Source organism: Pleurodeles waltl, chromosome 12 (genome assembly GCF_031143425.1).
Source record: "Pleurodeles waltl isolate 20211129_DDA chromosome 12, aPleWal1.hap1.20221129, whole genome shotgun sequence".
In the NCBI taxonomy this organism is placed as follows: Eukaryota; Metazoa; Chordata; class Amphibia; order Caudata; family Salamandridae; genus Pleurodeles; species Pleurodeles waltl.
This window is the reverse complement of record NC_090451.1, coordinates 132,886,312-132,905,196: the sequence shown is the minus strand read 5'-3', so window position 1 is coordinate 132,905,196 and position 18,885 is coordinate 132,886,312. Positions and strand designations below refer to the sequence as shown.

Here is an 18,885-nt window from a genome sequence, read left to right as displayed (position 1 = left end):
CCAGGTAATGCGTCACCTGCACATGACCAGACACTCCCGTGAATATCCATTGCAAGCAGGAACTGAAACATTCGAACAAGGCACAAGAACTCGCGCAGCCCATGGGCAGTGCCTTATCCACAAACCAGCACCCGTCAAACTGTATGCCCAGCAACTCAAAATCGTGTGGGTGAACCGGCAGCAAGCGAAATGCCGACCTTACGTCTGTTTTTGCCATCAGTGCCCCAGGGCCCAACTGTTCGACCATTTCAATTGCCACATCAACGGACGCGTACGAAACCCGAGAGCACTCCTCAGGGATGAAATCATTGATCGACGAGCCTTCTGGCCAGGACAAGTGCTGAATCAGGCGAAACTGCCCTCTCTCTTTCTTAGGCACAACCCCAATCGGGGATACGATAAGGTTGGGTAACGGCCACTGGTGAAAAGGGCCAGCCATGCGACCTTCGGTCACCTCCTTCTCCAGCTTTTCCCTTACCAGGCCCTCTTTTCCCTTCACCGACCGCATATTTTCCACCCAACGACGCAACCACGGCCCCACGTAGCCCAAACGAAAACCCTGAGAGAAACCCTGCAGCAGCAACTCCACTTCCTTCCTGTATGGATAAATCTCCAGCCAGGCCGCCAACTTCTGAACCTTAACCGGCGTAGGAGCTCTTACCCGCAGAGCCTGTGCGGAACCGCCGCTCCCTCCCGCTGGGTCCTGACTGCTCCCGACCCCAAGCCCCTTGACTTTGACCCGCCGAATTCCCTGCAGCCGACTGGCCGGAACAGTGAATGACTGGGTGTCTCCCTGCACATTTCGAGCACTCATGCCGAAATTTACAATACTCTCGGGAGCAAATCCCTTCATTGTAGTCCCAGCAGGCCCATGATCTCCCGCCGCTTGAGGATGAAGAGCCGGACTGATTGCCACTGGCGTTCCCCACCCCTTGGGTGGGGCGCTCTCGAAAGGGCCGATAAGTAATGGGAAGGCCACTAGCTGTGAACACAGTCTTGCCAAACTTAGCTGGGCCCATAGTGTGCTGCCAGAGGTCGGCATCAATTTCCCCCCATTGGACATCTGAATCCGCTGTCATTCGCGCCAGAAACTCCTCATCATACTGGCGCCACGCATATCCCCCGTAATTAAGATGGGCCTTTCGTATAATATCCATATATTTAAACAATGCTACCGCCCGCTCCAGAAAGCGTTCGCAGTAAACGCTGGCAAATATTAAAAAAGCCGCCGTCCAGTTCTCGATGTTCACGGGCACCCTAGGGCGCTTCGACAGCACCTCTACGTACTCCTCTTTCCAAATTTTTTCTTTTGTGGACTGCATGAGATGCGCCCCCAACGGTTTCGCGGTGCCCATGTAGGGCAAACGGGCCTGCTTCGAGACTGGCTGTTCAGACTTGTCTCCCTCCCCCTTCCTCCCCCTTGTCCCTCTTCTGCTTACTGTCGGCCTCCTTCCTCCCCCCGTCTCCTGCTGCCTGCTCCCCGCCCTCACCTTTTACTGGCTCCTGCGCTGCGATCCCCTCCGTGCCGACCCCCGCGTCCGCAACGTACACCCCTTTTGACAAGCACGTTGCCCCCAACCCTTTTGTGTCTATCGCTTCTACCGCAACCAAAACCATGGTAACGCTTGCCTCCTCACCTGCAGGCAGTGACGGTGGCTGCTCCTGTGCCTTCCGCCGTACTCTCTGGTCTTCTTCCAATGCCTGAACAAGTGATGGTGGCTGCTCCTGAACACCCTGCAACGACTGAGACAGAGCATTAGCGGGCCCCACCCCGCCCTGCTCCCACCAAATCTCCTCCTCACCATCATCCACCAGCTCCCCTTCCTCTATGCTGGTCTCATCATAATCCAATATGCAGTCCTCACGCCACAACTCATTGCCGTAGCCCAATGCCTCCTGGGCCCGCCGTGGCAACTCACCCGCTGTGGTCCTGACTGTGCGCCTCCTGTTCACCACTGGTTGCACCCCCGATGGGCCTGGACGCTGCTCCCAGGAAGCGGCGGCGTTGGCGGGCACAAAACCCTTGCCTCCACACCTCTCCCCGGGAGTGTTTGCAGCCAAACGCCTCCGTGCCGTCCATCCTGGTGATGAGCTTCGGCCAGCCGCCCGAGGCTCCGCCTGTTCTTCTGGCCAGGGTGATCGAGCCGCCCATGCTCGCCTGGCTCTCCACGCCCGCGACGCTCTCCCTGACAAGAAAGGTCCGGAGTGCCGGCAAAATCAAGATCCCCCGCCACGAAAAAAAACGAGACACCCCTTTCGCCCCCAAAACCTCCCGCTGCCCGGATCAGACTCCCGAAAAAACTGTCCCCTCCTTGTTTAACTCAACCTTCTCCCGCAGCGCCGTTTCCCCGTAAACTGTGCGTGGGGCTCCGCGGCGCACGATAGGGGTCGGAGATGCCCCTCCCTGAATATCCCCCCGTCGTCCGTCTCCTCCCCCTCACTCTCTGTGGCGCTCCACTCTAACATAGTAGGCCACCTGCGAGATACGGGCACTAATGGGTCAAACTCCTCATCCCTCTCAGTAGAAGTCCCACCCTCCCCGCTGGGGCTACCCAACACCTGCAGAAGCTTCAAATCCCCAGCCTCCCTGGCCTGATCTACGCCCACAGCCCCCCCTCCCTGTACCCCACTGTCTCTGTCCTCTTGCATAGTGCGTGATTTTCGGGGACCAACCACCCCCTGGGGAGCGCCCTGCATTTTCTTTCCAGTCCTCCGCGCCTTTCCAAACCCGGCCCCGCCCCTCCCCTTTCCCTGCAAAACCAACAAAGCCTTGCAGGAGCCGGCGGGCCTGGAGACCACACGGCCCTGCTTTCCTGGGGATGCCCGCCTGTACTGCCATTTGATAAAGTTTGTTTTGACCAATGACTGTGTTTCACCACTGCGCATATTAGTTGCTCAATGTTCACCAGTAGCACATGGTATGTTTTGTTCAATTTAGCCGCCTATGGGCTTTGACATGGCATTAGCCATTGCTTTCTGTATTCAGTTTAGCCGCCTATGGGCTTTGACATTGCATTAGTCATTACATTCTGTATTCTGCCTATTGGCTTTGACATGGCATTAGCCATTACTTTCTGTATTCAGTTGAGCCGCCTATTGGCTTTGACATTGCATTAGCCATTACATTCTGTATTCTGCCTATTGGCTTAGACATGCTGTATCCAGTCTAGCCGCCTATTGGCTTTGACATTGCATTCCTATTGACTTTGACATGATGTATTCAGTTTAGCTGCCTATTGACTTTGACATGCTATTAGATATTCTGCCTATTGGCTTTGACATGATATCATATATTACATTTTGTATTCAGCTCCGCTGCCTATTGGCTTTGACATGATATCATATATTACATTTTGTATTCAGCTTAACTGCCTATTGGCTTTGACATGATCTTATACATTGCATTTTGTATTCAGCTCAGCTGCCTATGGGCTTTGACATGATATTATACATTGCATTTTATATTCAGCTCAGCTGCCTATTGGCTTTGACATGACACCAGACATTGCATTTGATATTTAGGTTAGCTGCCTATTGCCTTTAACATGACATTGCATTTGATATTTAGGTTAGCTGCCCATTGCCTTTAACGTGGAGTTAGACATTGCAGTTGAGAATCCAAGCTGTATTTTTCCAAGCTGTGTTTTTGCACCAGAGAACCAAGATGTTTTTCTCACAGTAGACTAGACATGATAAGAGAGAGTACATGGGTGTTGTTTTCTCTTCGCTTGAGCTTGGGAACAGGAGTAGTCTTGGAGATCTGGCCAGTCTCCAAAAGGCTTGCTCAGTTTCCCAGGTCTGAGAGGAGGGGGCACACCTTTGTAACGGATGTAACAGGCTGCAGAGGGTCAGATTCGAATCTGCCGGACCTCGTGCTGGAGCTTGGCGCAGGCTGCCAGCAATCCCGTGTGGGTAGATGAATCTCTCTTTCTCGCGGCTGACAGGGGTCATCAGTTTGCAGACCTTAGAAAGATGAAGCTGTAAATAATTCCCACACGGTGAAGTATTTGTTTTGTTTTGCATTCAATATCTTATAAATATAACCTGCTGTGTATATTGCAAACTGATATTTTGTTTGATTAACGCGGACTTGAAAGCTACTAATTCGTCATACATAAAATATTGTGGTTGGGGAAGAATTAACAACAATAAAAGTCTTCTTTGACCTCAGAAGTGCATTTCTGTTGTGTTATGTTAGTGCTTAGAAACTAAATAAGAGGAAAGCACTACAATTGGTACCAGAAGTGGGGTCGGTCATTAAGAGGTGATTAAGGGGTATTGACGAATTAGTAGATTTCTAAGTGCACACTTTAAAAGTGTAATTGTTTCTGTTGTTTGGAGAGTTACAGAAATTGTTTTTTGTTGTTTGGAGAATCACAGTAGCACGGCAGACCATGTCATGTGTTGTTAAACTGCCTGATGGTGCTACGAAAAACTGTGAATTGTTTGTTGTTTGGAGAATCACAGTAGCACGGCAGACCATGTCATGTGTTGTTAAACTGCCTGATGGTGCTAAGAAAAACTGTGAATTGTTTTCTGTTTGGGGAATTACAGAAGAAAATGCATGTGTAGAAAAAGTGTGTTTTGGAAGTAATGATGACAGAAAGGTCTGGATACCTTTATCTGCTTACAGAGAAATGCAGGAGAAATGTAGGCAGTTGGAACATGAAAATAGGAATTTACGTGAGCAAATTAGCCCGACTGAAAGTTATAAAAAGGCTGTTTATGAAGAATCTTTCTTTTCCCATTCCAGTAATGAGGGGCTTAAGACAGCTCCGAGCTGCACTGAGTTTTCGTGTGAGCCAGGGTTTTTGGCAGACAAAATGCATTCCTTAACTGATAACACGGACGAGAGAGACCAGAATGTGATTTACGAGTTACCGTTGCAAAATGCACAAGTAAAACGAAAGATTTTAGAGCAAGAGCCGACTTTCATTAGCTTGTTTGATTTTTGGAAAAAGAATAGCCCTCATTTGAGTGAAATCCTAACACTTTTGTATATGGTCACTGTGAAAAATTATATGCAGCTGCGCGCTTGTGATTTGGCAAATGAAATAATGCAGACTTTAGGTTTTTGCGCAGTGCAAGAAGGAAATACTTATGTACATTTAAATCAAGAACAAGGAAAGAAAATAGTGCCCCTAGCTAGGATCATACAATGGATCTGGTACTTGCAAGACAGGGCTAGAGTACCACAGGTAAAAGAATTATCAATGAAGTTGTGTGCACCATTTGAATTCGTGTCCACTGAAGATAAAAAAGCATGTTTGTTTTACTAATGATTCATTGACTGAAATGTTGTTTTCTGGCACAGTAGAAGGAACAGCGTTGTATAATGTGTGTCAAATTTTAAAGCAAGAGCTACGTGAGATGTGTCATTTTTACGCTGATTTTTGGTTCATTGTTAATGTTTTAGCACCTAACTGGTTCAATTACCTTGCAGATGTTAATGCGAAAAATTCAGAGAGAGAAGTGTTCACCCAGAATTCTGCCTTAGTGGGGATGGCTAAGTGGGTGCCCCAGAAATGTGAACAGCTGAGAGAAAAAGCCACTTACAGGTGGGCAGAGATGAGAGAGATGCACATTCCCCTAGATTTGATAAAAAACTGTGCAGCACGCACAAAAGCAATCTGTCATGCAAGCAGTCACAGAGCAGTTGGGGAGAGGAAAGTTACCAGGACAGAAATGGCAAATTGATCAGGTTTTAGGGAAAGTGATTGCTGCAAATTACCAAGGAAAAATCGAAATTATGCTGATACCTAGAAAATAATCTGATTCATTCATACAAATTGGAGACAGAATGGCCCAAATTGACAAAAGTGCAGTGAATGGAGGTTTGGTAAAGAATGAGTCTGCCCCAGCCCTTCTGACAGTGCAAGAAAAGGGAAGCTGTGGTGCAGCAGATAAAAACCTCAGTGCTGATGTGTGGGCTGAAGCCCCAAGTGATCCTCCAGAACCTGCAGTGAATATAACAAAGGGCCTCAAAAACGCCCTGCTGATTATAAAATAGGGAAAGAAAGAGGAAGGGTGCAGTTTAAATGAAAAATGTTGTTTGCAAGAAAAGTCATACTTGTTTCTTTTGCAGATTCTACCACGTTTCGCCACTGTCCCTGAGTGTGCTGTGTGGTCCCCCTTCCGGTGTGTGCGTGTGGGGTCGGGGAAGGGACCGAATCCCCAACCTGAACCTGGCTGAGTAAAGTGCCAGCACCATGGATCCATTTTGCGCAAACTGCGCCTTCAGTTCAAGTTCAACTTGTTTGATTGTATTCTTCCATTGGAACTAAGCTGTGATTTTTTTTTTTTTTTCCCTCTCGTATGGAACTCTGACTTTTGCTTATCTTCCAGCAAACCTTTCAGGTGGACCGTGCCCCTTTACATGAGCAGAACTCATGCCACATCAAATTGCTAACACTGTTGAATTAGAGACTCACTCAGAGTATAAAAATTGCCCAGTCTTTTCTGCATAGATGTATCTGATGTGAAAGGTTATGAAATCAATGTGTTAATTCACTTCTATTGCTTTACAGGGATTGCTTTGACTTGCTGATAATGTTTTTGTTTTTGTTTTGTGCCGATGTTTTTTTTGTTTTTGTTTGAAACAAGAGATATGTGAAACAAAAATTCATTGGTCAAAGGGCGGAATGTACTGCCATTTGATAAAGTTTGTTTTGACCAATGACTTTGTGTTTCACCACTGCGCATATTAGTTGCTCAATGTTCACCAGTAGCACATGGTATGTTTTGTTCAATTTAGCCGCCTATGGGCTTTGACATGGCATTAGCCATTGCTTTCTGTATTCAGTTTAGCCGCCTATGGGCTTTGACATTGCATTAGTCATTACATTCTGTATTCTGCCTATTGGCTTTGACATGGCATTAGCCATTACTTTCTGTATTCAGTTGAGCCGCCTATTGGCTTTGACATTGCATTAGCCATTACATTCTGTATTCTGCCTATTGGCTTTGACATGCTGTATCCAGTCTAGCCGCCTATTGGCTTTGACATTGCATTCCTATTGACTTTGACATGATGTATTCAGTTTAGCTGCCTATTGACTTTGACATGCTATTAGATATTCTGCCTATTGGCTTTGACATGATATCATATATTACATTTTGTATTCAGCTCCGCTGCCTATTGGCTTTGACATGATATCATATATTACATTTTGTATTCAGCTTAACTGCCTATTGGCTTTGACATGATCTTATACATTGCATTTTGTATTCAGCTCAGCTGCCTATGGGCTTTGACATGATATTATACATTGCATTTTATATTCAGCTCAGCTGCCTATTGGCTTTGACATGACACTAGACATTGCATTTGATATTTAGGTTAGCTGCCTATTGCCTTTAACATGACATTGCATTTGATATTTAGGTTAGCTGCCCATTGCCTTTAACATGGAGTTAGACATTGCAGTTGAGAATCCAAGCTGTATTTTTCCAAGCTGTGTTTTTGCACCAGAGAACCAAGATGTTTTTCTCACAGTAGACTAGACATGATAAGAGAGAGTACATGGGTGTTGTTTTCTCTTCGCTTGAGCTTGGGAACAGGAGTAGTCTTGGAGATCTGGCCAGTCTCCAAAAGGCTTGCTCAGTTTCCCAGGTCTGAGAGGAGGGGGCACACCTTTGTAACGGATGTAACAGGCTGCAGAGGGTCAGATTCGAATCTGCCGGACCTCGTGCTGGAGCTTGGCGCAGGCTGCCAGCAATCCCGTGTGGGTAGATGAATCTCTCTTTCTCGCGGCTGACAGGGGTCATCAGTTTGCAGACCTTAGAAAGATGAAGCTGTAAATAATTCCCACACGGTGAAGTATTTGTTTTGCTTTGCATTCAATATCTTATAAATATAACCTGCTGTGTATATTGCAAACTGATATATTTTGTTTGATTAACGCGGACTTGAAAGCTACTAATTCGTCATACATAAAATATTGTGGTTGGGGAAGAATTAACAACAATAAAAGTCTTCTTTGACCTCAGAAGTGCATTTCTGTTGTGTTATGTTAGTGCTTAGAAACTAAATAAGAGGAAAGCACTACACCGCCCCCCGCCCCTGTCTCCTCACCTGGCCTGGCCTCGCTCCCGCCCACGGCGGCGAGCAGGCCATCACTGCAGCCGCGACCCCCTGCACAGCTTTCCTCGCCACGCGCAAGGCAGGAAGGTCCTCCTGCCACACAAGGTCCATGCGCCCGGCCTTCTGCAATAGCGACAACGCCGCTTTCACATATTTGCCTTCCATCGCGGATATGTGCGCACCTCCTAACGGACGCCGACGCAACGATTTTCTGCGGGCCCGAAACAAGGTAGGCAAGTAACGCTTCTTATAGCGCTTTTCTTTTCCCCTTGTTTACTCCTCACACCTTTCTCCTAGTTTAGACCCAAATTTCAAAACCTTCGTCCGCCTTATGCAAAATATACGCAACTATGCAAGAGTTTAGAAAAAAATGTGTTCCGCAAAAAAGGGACCGGCCACCGTGTCACCTTCGACAAAATGGTGGCCGGTCTCAAAATGGAGCCCCCTATATATGCCCCCCCCACCCACGTAGCCCAAAGAAGCCCAATCTGTAGCCCACGGCGCCCAGGGCTGTACCACCCTCCCCAAAGACCCCGGGCGGGAGACCTCATTCTTCGGCTGGTCCCCCCCGGGACCCCAATGTAGATCTGTATATCAATTCAGTCCTCGACCTCACGAGCTCGTTTTTAATGTACGTAAACTTTCTTAAACACTCACTTTTGCAGGCTTCATTTTCCACATAAAACATGCATTTAGCGTTCATGATTTTTATAATTTGACATGGTTTCAGTTTGCTGCTTTTATAGTGGTTTATGGCTTTAATTACGTACTTGGCAACAGTCCAAATTGTTAGTCTGCTGTGGCTTGCAAAACGTTCCATCAATTAAATATTTAATGTGTTAGAGTGGCAGATAAGAGCACTTGATCAAGCTGCAGTGAAATGAATGACGTTTCAAGTTCTAGTTTTTATTATACCTTTAGTAACCTGATCTTCCATGCAAAAGCGAGTGACAATGGGGCATTCACAGAAACTTAGGATACAAGGGGGTCAGTAAGTGAAATAAAAGAAAAACGAGAAGAGCAGGAAACGAAAAGTCTGTTTGTGAGAAAGGATTCTAACACCGTCTACTTCCGGATTAAGAATGGGTCATGTAGGGTGTGTATCAAAAGAATTTGTTTATTGCAATCTAGGTGCGCACTATACAAATACTGTATAAGTAGGTCAAGAGAATGTGTGAGCAGATGTAACAGTGTTTGAAATATACTGAAGAGTATGAGGAAATTACTACAATTTGATAAGTCCACAGAGGGGAAATCCAAGTCTGATCACTCAGAATATACAATCTTCAATGTGTCACTACATCAAGTCGAGAAAATGGGCAAAAATTATGGGGGTGAAAGACAAAAACAAAAATATCAAATTTTGGTCCTGGCCTCAAAAACTAAAGTATAGAAAGTACTTAGAAGTATGCAACAACCGCTGACTATACGAGGATTGAAAACCAATGTCCTGATTTATATTTGTTAAAATCGATTCACCAGGCATGTACTGGTCAAGCTTTACTTTTGGCAAAATTACACATTTACAATTTTGTTAGATAGTGGATGCAGCGTTTAATAGCAAGTCTTTGATAAACTATGATGATCTTATACAGGTTCAGGGCCTTCTTCCTATTCTACGCCAACTTTCTTGATGAAGAGGAGGTGATGAGTGGTTGCATAACTGGAATCTGGGTGGCTTAATCCTGCTGCAGACAGGCTTTGCAGGGATACGAATATGAACACAAGCAATCACAGAAAATGCCTGACTTTGGCATAGATTCTGTGAAGAGTATTTTTAACAGCATACGCCACTGGAAATAGCATAGGCCACTTATGCATGAAGTGATATAATATAAAGGTTCACAACATGATTAGCATAGCTACAGAGACATTATACGATTAATTTCTTGAGCCTGACTGGCTGTCCAGTTTTTTCTCAGTCACTTGCATTAAGCATGATGGACTTTGTATTTTACCCAAGTCAAAGAATTTTCTTTGTATGTGGATAAGCAAAGGTTTGAGGAAAACCACTCTCAGCACAAGGGTCGGGTACCAGCCATGTACTTCTCTTGATGCACCACTCAGAAAGCAGAACATTTCATATAACCAACCAGAGTTTTCACTTGTCTTGCAGCAGGTTAATCATGAAAGCCTCTAAAGCAGCTCTGAACACAAACCTGAAAACGCCAGGATCAAACCAATATTATCTGTAAAGCCACACTGAAAGGAAATATTTGGTTTTCAGTATAAGCAGACAGACTCGGGTGTGTTTGTGAAGTTCTCATCCTATCTCTCTCCTCACTTGTAATGCCAGGATTCTGTTTGTAGGCCTCGCCTAAAAGCCTAAAACGGTTTTAGCTATCTGCTTTGGAGAGACATATTAAGGAAAATACCATTACTTATAGTGGGTTTTGGGCCAGCCCATGCTCATCATTTGTTGGTCTTCCTGTCAATCTCATTTAATTCCTTCCTTTTTTGTATGTTTGCCAGGTGAATGGCTTCCTTGCCATCATTTTGACTGAATGACTTGTATCCTTCCTCTGCTTACATTTAGAGAAGTTCTCTTTTCTTTTGCTTTAGCAATTAATGGGAGTTCTTGTGTTTTAACGCTCTGACCCCTTCTTCTGCGCCCTCTCCCACCACACTCCTGTCCCTTGACCTACCCAGGTTATTCTCCCATTCCCCAGCTTGTGTGCTGCTTCCTCTACCCCTTTCTCTCGCATTTTGCTTATTTCTAATACCACTTCCTCTGTTGCTCCTCTGCCCCTCCATGTGGGCTGCTGCTGCTGCTTAGTTCCATTTACTTGATCTACCCCACCTGCCATTTTGGGGGGTGGGCAGCTGCAATTTGCCACTGGGTCACTCTCCTGAAAATGCGCTTTTGCATGCATTTTAATTATATACTTTTAATCTACCACTCCATAATGGGCAGTGGGAGATGGTGCATAGGCCATGTGTTCCAATAACTATGGAAAATTGGACATCTGCCTTCCTTATTTATGCAAGCATTTATTGCGACAAATACCTTGATAGAGCCATCACGCTTTTTAAGTATATGGATATTATCTGTAAGGCGCAAATGCATTTTGGGGGTTTTGCATGGCTGAGCCGCGATGATGAGTTCAGGGCATGGGTGAGCGTGAACCCGAAAAAACCATGGGGGAGGGGTAGTAGATTCTGAATTGTGGATGGCGTCATCCCATTCTGAAGCATCGACACACACGGCAAGCAGTTTGCCGGTGTTACATAAACCTTTTCAACCCTGTTCCGCCCAGGTGGGGGCAAGTATCACACAATGCTCTCCCGCCCCCATAGCAGGAGCCTATTGGAATTTCAATAAAGGTTTCTGCTCAAGACACCCATGTAAATTTAAACACAAGTGCTCCAAATGTGGGGGGAGGCACCCGGTCATGCAGTGTTTTTCACTGGCTAGTCCACTGGAACAATGGCAATCTGCCAAGGATCGCGGAGCTCCAGGCACCCCTGGGCCAAAGGGCTCCTACACCAAGTAAGCTTACCAAGTTGCTGCCTTGGTTGCGCATCTGTCCTGATACGGACATAGCACGGCGATTGCAATGGGGTTTCAGAGAAGGTGTCTGGGTGGGATATCAGGGGCCGTGGGTGCAAAGCTGGGCTGACAGTTTGCGGTCAGCCAGGGAGCTGCCAGAGGTGGTTGCAAGCAAATTAAGCACAGAAGTCAATGAAGGAAAGATTGTAGGCCCCTTTTACGAGTGGCCTATGGAGGATTTGATGATTTCACAATTGACCGTGGTGCCAAAAAAAGAACAAGCATTTGCAATGCAATGGGTCTTGCGTTTACACGAGTTAAAGCTAATAGCGTTGTAAACTCCTAACTAGACTTTTCTTGCCACATAAACTGAAAAGTAAAACAGTTTCACATAAGTGAGCCGACGGCCGCCATGAGCTCAAAGCAAACACAGAAACAGAAGTTTGCTTGCAGTGAAACGTATCGGCAAAAGTGCAATTATCCATGTAAACGTCAAAAGTGCAAATATCCATATAACAGGGTCATTGTCATGCAAAGCGCTCTACTACTGTTCAGCGAGATTGCGCTGCCTATGAACTAAAGAGAAAAAATAGGTCAGAAACCACACGGAAAACATGGAGCCTCGTATGTTTTCAGTAGTTGGCTGGTGCACTAAACACCGGAAAAGGCATGACGTATGCATGCCTTTCACTAATTAAATCAAGCTAATTTTAAAAGGCAACCTACGAACCAACCAAACTGATGGGCTTGACACGGGTGTGGTTAAAAGCCCACCGAGAGATTACACCAGGGACAGAGCGCTTTGCGCTCAACCCTAAAAGAACTGAGTTTTGACTCATTCATCAGTTATCGTGGCCCTAGGGGGCATTGGTGAATGACATCATCGCTCCAGAGGATAAGTGAGTGGTGTATGCGTCAGTTGACGATGCCATTCGTCTGATTTGTGGGTGTGGTAGGGGTTCGGAGCTGGGGTTTGAGTGTAACATCAAATTGCCTTTTTGACTCTTGCCCATTCACCCCGAGGATTTCTCATTGCGAGGTATGAAGCTGGATGGTGCCATCTATGTGGACAGGTTCCTCCATATGGGTTGTGCAATTTCATATGCCTAGTTAGAAGCTTTGAGTACCTTTTTGCAGCGGGTTTTCAAGAAGGTGAGTGGCCATCGGCCAGTGTCGCATTACTTGGACGATTTCCTGTTTGTGGGCAAGGCAGAGTCCGGGGCATGTGACAGGGCGTTGAGGTGCTTTGAACAACTGGCACTGGACATGGGGGTTCCCTTGGCTCCAGAAAAGACAGGGGGCCCAAGTACTATACTGACCTTCCTGGGCATTAAACTTGACACGGTGGCACTCATAGCACAACTGCCAGCAGACAAAATGGAAGAAATCGTGACCTTTCTTCGGCACCTTCGGTTGTTACATAAGATTGACTTGAAGGTGGCCCAGCAGCTATTGGGGATTCTCAATTTTGCTTGTAGGGTGGTTCAGGGGGGCAGGACGTTTTGCCAGGGCATGGGCCTTGCTATGTCGGGCGCATTTTTTCCTCATCACCCAATTCAGAAGTCTGTGGAGAGAGAGGACATCAGAATCTGGGAGGTGTTTCTCACTCAGTTTAATGGCGTCTGCATGGTTTTTTGGGAGGAGGACAAGGTGTGGCAGGCCCAGATATTCTTAAAAGTAGTGGGAACTTCTGACTTTGGTCTATTTTGGGACGGTAGGTGGTGCATGGAAGCGTAGCCTCAACAGTGGTTGGCACAAGGCAGGAGTATAGCTTTCCTGGAATTTTTCCGTTTTCTAGTGGCACTGGCGGTGTGAGGGGACAAGCTCGCCAATTGGACTGTAATGTTTCATGTGGACAATTTGACGGTGGTGGAATTGGTAAATAAGCAGAGAACTAGCGATCTCAGGGTATTGCGGTTACTAAGACGATTCATGCTTCGCAGTTTAACTTTGGATACCATTTTTAAAGCAGCATACATTCCAGGGGTCAACAATTCTATTGCGGATTCCCGGTCTCGTTCACAGTGGCAACGTTTCTGCAGTTTGGCACCTGGCGCAACGAGCACAAGATGGCGGTCCCGTCGGACATTTGGAAGTGGGGGGCATGATGGTCGTTAGGCTTGTGGAGCACTCCCTAGCAGGGTCCACTCGGAGGAGTAATCATGTGGCACGGTTGGAGTTTCAATCTTTTGAGGGGATTAAGGGGCAGTTTTGGATTTAGGATCAGAGTGCGCTTGAGGCACGAGTGATACGTTTTGTGCTGATTTCGATTTAAAAAAGTTTGTTGCTGGGAACGATCTGGGGCAGGTTAGCGGGGGTGTCTTTCTATGGGAAGTTGTTTTTGGTTTTGACTCAGCCAAAGATGACATCTTGGGGAGAATGTTAAAAGGGTGGGGAAAGGAAAGGACAGAGACAAGTACAGCAGTGAGAGAGGCCATTACTTTTGAATTGCTACTAAAATTGTTACACGTGCTGCCAGTCTGCTGTATGGGTGAATAAGAGGTTGTTCTGTTTTGGTTGTGCATGATATGGATGTTTTTGGGGGCTTTTCATGTGTCTGAACTGTTGGGTGTGGGCAAGGTTGTCGGCATGAAACATGGGGAGATGTCCATGGAGGGTGAACGTTTGGGCATCTGGTTGAGGAAGTCTAAGACGGATCAGCTTGCAAAGGGAAAATTGGTGTGGTTGTGCAAAGGAGGGAGTGCTGCAGCGTGCCCGGTTGGTGAGTGGGGTTGTTTTCTGGCACATAGATATGAGGGTGTTTTTTTTGTCACGCGAATAGTGTGAAGCTTACAGCATTTCAGTTATTGGCTGTTTTGCAGATGGCGTTGCAGCAGATTGATAGTGAGTAACTTTGGGATTCACTCATTCCGTATTGGGGCGGCATCTGTGGCAGCCCGTCTTGGGTGGGATTGGACGCAGATCAGGCGGATTGGAAGGTAGCGTTGCAAATGCTGTTAGCGGTACATGCGGGCATAAGTGGTCTTTGGGTGCATGGCGGGGGTGCAAAACCATAAAGGGAGGTGTGAAAGAAAAAGTGTGGGGGGGGGCTTGTTTTCCCTCTACTGAAATTTGTTTTTTCCTTACAGGATGTGTGAGTGGCCGGGAGAGGTCCAAGGTGGTCAAGCGGCTGGTCGGGCATTCCCGTATACACTGGGTGGCAAAATATGCAGAGAAGCAGATTTATGGACGCTCTCTTGGACTGCCAGGCAACTGGAATGAGGTTTTGTGGTGGAGGAAGAGCAGGATGAGATGGGGCAATTTGCTTCCTTTTCTGACATCCATGTTACAAATTGAGGTTGTCCTGATGTTTTAGTGCTTCACCCGGGGGAGAATGGTCTGGTACGACTCTCTGGGCTCACTCTACTGCAACACATGCAACGGGATCTAGAGTTACTTTGGCAGAGGATGGCTGGAAGTTTTTTTGGTATGGACAGAATTTGTGCCCTGGAGGAAATGGAGGGGAGCGATGAAACATGGGGCAATCGCCAAGGCTAGGAGGAAGCTCAATCGAGTCATGAAGGTTTTTTGCTGGGCCCAGGATATTAAGGTTTCTCCACACGAAGGGATCAAGGAGGAAGAGACAGTACTCTTCCAGGATGATGGAAGGCACCTTTCGGATATGGGCAATGAATATTCCATCATGGATTTGTGGGTTTTGTGGGGCGAGAAGGTGTGACTCAGGGATTCTGCCTAAAAGGTGTTGCAGTGTTTTCTCTGGTGGGGTAGTAAAATGTCCCTAGGGATTTTGCTGGGTGGCAGTAGCTGGGGGAGGGTGGAGAGTCAGATGTGCGCCTGGCCACACTTCCGGGGACGGTGGGGTGAAGAAGCTGGTGAGGGGGATGCACAAATGAGGCAGGGTATGAAAGAAGAGTGTGGATAGTAGGTGAATGAAGGTGGAGGCTAGGTGAACAGAGGCAAAAGTAGGGGGGAACGAAATGGAAAGTGAAAGGTAGGGTGTGTCAAAAGGGGTGGTAAGTAAAGGAAGCTGGAAAGTTGGAATGTTCAAAGTTATTCAAATGTTTGTTATTAAGTGCTATCCTGTCCCAATAAATGGCCTTTTACACTATTGTGGTGGTGATTGTGTCACGAGGCGCTCTGGGAACAATAGAGCACTCAATTAACCAACCAGGCAAATATTCTCTTGATGCCAGGATGCCATGTCAGCACAAGCAATAAGAGGCTTTAAAAACGCCAAATGTAAAACACCAAAAATCTCAAGAAATCAAACAAGTGTACAGCCGCTGCGCACACAAATATCTGATAAGAATTCGTGTAAAAAAATAAACACATGACTTAATAACAGGCGCTTCATTCCCAACCATCACCCCCCCCACCCCCCCCCCACACACACACACACACACACACTTTTCCTGTTATGTTAGAGTTGCAGCCCACTTGTATTTTGTATGTAGGGCGCTTACTACGGAAAGCTCGAGCTAAAAGCCAGGCTAAGCTCGATTATTTTTTCGACTTCTGTCGGCTTCCAACACTAACCTCATGCGACAAGAATGGCAAAACATTAACGTCTGAAGGAAAGAAAAAAGTAGGAGAAAGAGAAATCCCGCTCTACTGTCTGAATTGCATAATGTGAATCCAGAAAAGCTGGCATCAATCCCGGCTTCTCTGCTTAAAGTGTGCGATCCACGGCACTACTCCACTGAGCCTCACTATCGCGTATTAGAGTTCCTTAAAATATGTGAATTCGGGTTGCGCGCACTACGTTTAAACCAATAAACTCTAACGTTGCTCCATCTAAAATAAACGAATGTTTTAAAGGTTTCACGTAATGAATACTTCTAAGGTAAAAACGCTGCATGATGTTACTAGAGCTTTTTGAACTTTGAGGAGGCAACATCATATTTTTACACGATAATTGTTGCATTATTTACATGTTCACGAGCTCGTAGAGGAGAGCCGGACCCTGGGCTCGGCTCCAGATGTGCTCTCCCCGTTTATAGGGTTGGTCGCTCACCTCTGTTTAGTACCACAACTCCATTAAAGTGTAAATCACAGATGCATAAGGTATTCGCAGTCTCAGCGCTGCAGCAAGGACAACAGGGGCCGTAAATTAAAGCAAAGAAAATGCACCCTCCTCTTGGTTAGGTGGTAGAATACAGATGGCGGATGCATGACCGTCGTGCCAATAGACTCGGCGCCCCTGCACCTACTGAACTATTGATAGTTAGGCCCCTGGGAGGTCATCGAGGAAAAGGATGGACTGTAAACATTCTCAACGGAACCTCAAATTCAACTCACTCTCCCCTGCTCACTGCTGCACAGCGACACCCATTTGCCAGCGTCGTGAAACAACTACACACTCAGTTTTGGTAAAACAAATATCCTTCCTACCTGGGGAGTACTCCTCTGCAAGTATCCCAGTTACAAGAGATGCACAAAAATGAGCTCGTTCGGCTAGAAACAGTTTAACTGAGTATGAACAGGTCGCAGCACGGGAGTCTCCTGAGACACCACACAAGCTCAAGGTCGGGGCGTTCTGAGTGCTCCCCAAAGTCCTGCACCTCTGCGGACCGGAGGAGAAAGGGCATTCACAGCGTCCGCTCTGAATGCCTTGTTTGACAGTTTGTGGGATACGTTGTGTTTGTTTAACACAGGCAGCAATAACACATGGGCGTGGCTGCCATACAAGGTCTGCAGCGAATCAGCTGCGAGGATCACTACCTGTCGGTTGTTACCATGAAAACAAACAAGAATTTGCACTGCAACGGGTCTCGCATTTCTACGAGTTAGAGCTAATAGCACTTGTAAACTCCCAACCCGACTTTTTTTGCCTCATTAAATGGAGAAAAAAGAGCGCGATCGCGCTGCTACAGTTCACTCGTAGTGAAACCTATCGGCAAAAGTGCAATTATCTACGTAACCCGCAAACGTGCAATTAACTTGCAACAGGGTCGATGTCTTGCAAAGCGCTCGACTTCTGCCAAGTGGGATCGCGCTGCGAAAAAAGAATTCCACTAACCGGAGGGAAACCAGCTAGCCTCCGATGTTTTCAGTAGTTGGTCGCTAAGCTGGAGGAGGGCTAACCACCGGAAAAAGCATGACATGTGCAAGCCTTCCGCTAACAGATTTTAAAAGGCAAGCCCACGAACCAATACAAGACACTGACCTGACATGCACGGCTCCGAGCCCTGGCAAGCTCTACCCTAACAAGCATTTGCAATGCAACGGGTCTCTTATTTGCTCAATTTAGAGCTATTAGCATTGTAAAGTCCTAATCTGACTTTTCTTGCCACATATGCTGAAAATGAAAAATAAGACAGTTTCACATAAGTGAATTAATGCACCTCAGCATGAGCGTAAAACGTGAAGTAGAGACACAAAAGGAAACAGAGGTTTGCTTGCAGTCAAACCTATGGGCAAACTTTGCAATCAATTATCCAGGTAACAGGGTTGGAGTCATGCAATGGGGGCTCGGGGGGAGCAGAGGGCTTGCCTGGTCTCCCCTCGGGCTATTCGGGCCTAAGTGGTACAGGCCACTTATGAGTTGGGGATTGGTGGTCAGTGCAGGAAGGGGCGGGTTGTAGGTGGGAGGATAAAAGACAGGGGCAGGGTGTGGGCGGCCTCTTTGGCCGTCGTCACACCCAGTAGGCGTGTTTGTCTTCGTGCTGTGGAGATAATAGGCTTGTGGAAGGCGTTTTCTGTTGTTGTGAAGGCGTTTTAGGGTGGAGCTTACAATTAATATTGATTGTATTTGAGTAGTGGATTGTTTTTGCTGTGTTCGTTAGGATCGCGTTTGGTTTCAAAAGAAGAATGGAACTGAGCAAGGTTGTGCAGGCCCTAAAAATGTTGAGGGATGAGGGCAGGGAAGACTTGATTAAAGAAGGGGTCCTGGAAGAAGCGTGGGTGGGTCTAAAAAGGCCGAAGAGGTTGTCAGCTCAAGGAGTTAGCGCTGCGGTAGCAGCTTGCTCCTCGCCGCAGGAAAAGTCTAAGAAATTTAAAACTAAAAGCACGGAGGGACGGAAAGTCACGCGCTCACCTCTGGGGCCGCAGGAGGTGTTGGGGCCGGCTGCAAGGTCGGAGGAGGTGGTTCCTCGTAGGCGAGGAACGGGCCATCTTTTGAGGCGCTCTGGAGTCTCCCTGGCGAGGAGAGTGTCGGTAGGAGGGAGGGGGGCGGGCCCCGTGGGTGCGGTGACACGAGGAGAGAGGCAGGGGGCGCGGCTCAGCAGCGTGCGCATTACGGGCAATATGCGTGGTGGGCGGGAAATCAAGCCCAATTGCCGCACGATAACGCAGCTGAAGGCGAGGCGGCCATTTTAGAGGAAAGGAGCTTGGGGGCATACACAAAATGGCG

General features: G+C 47.0%; 1 protein-coding gene across 4 annotated transcripts in view; it reads right to left on the bottom strand.

Moving 5' to 3' along the window:
• LOC138267355 (CD276 antigen-like) overlaps nucleotides 1-17,632 on the bottom strand; it is a 103,390-nt gene extending 85,758 nt beyond the window's left edge. For 2 of the 4 annotated variants that reach the window (XM_069216252.1, XM_069216254.1), the window contains exon 1: nucleotides 17,554-17,632. The gene's annotated coding sequence lies outside the window, so the exon portion shown is untranslated. Of the gene's footprint in view, nucleotides 1-16,925; nucleotides 17,160-17,553 lie in introns of those variants that run through there. The other 2 variants (XM_069216251.1, XM_069216253.1) reach the window with 2 other exon arrangements.
• Between the last annotated feature and the right edge of the window lie 1,253 nt (nucleotides 17,633-18,885).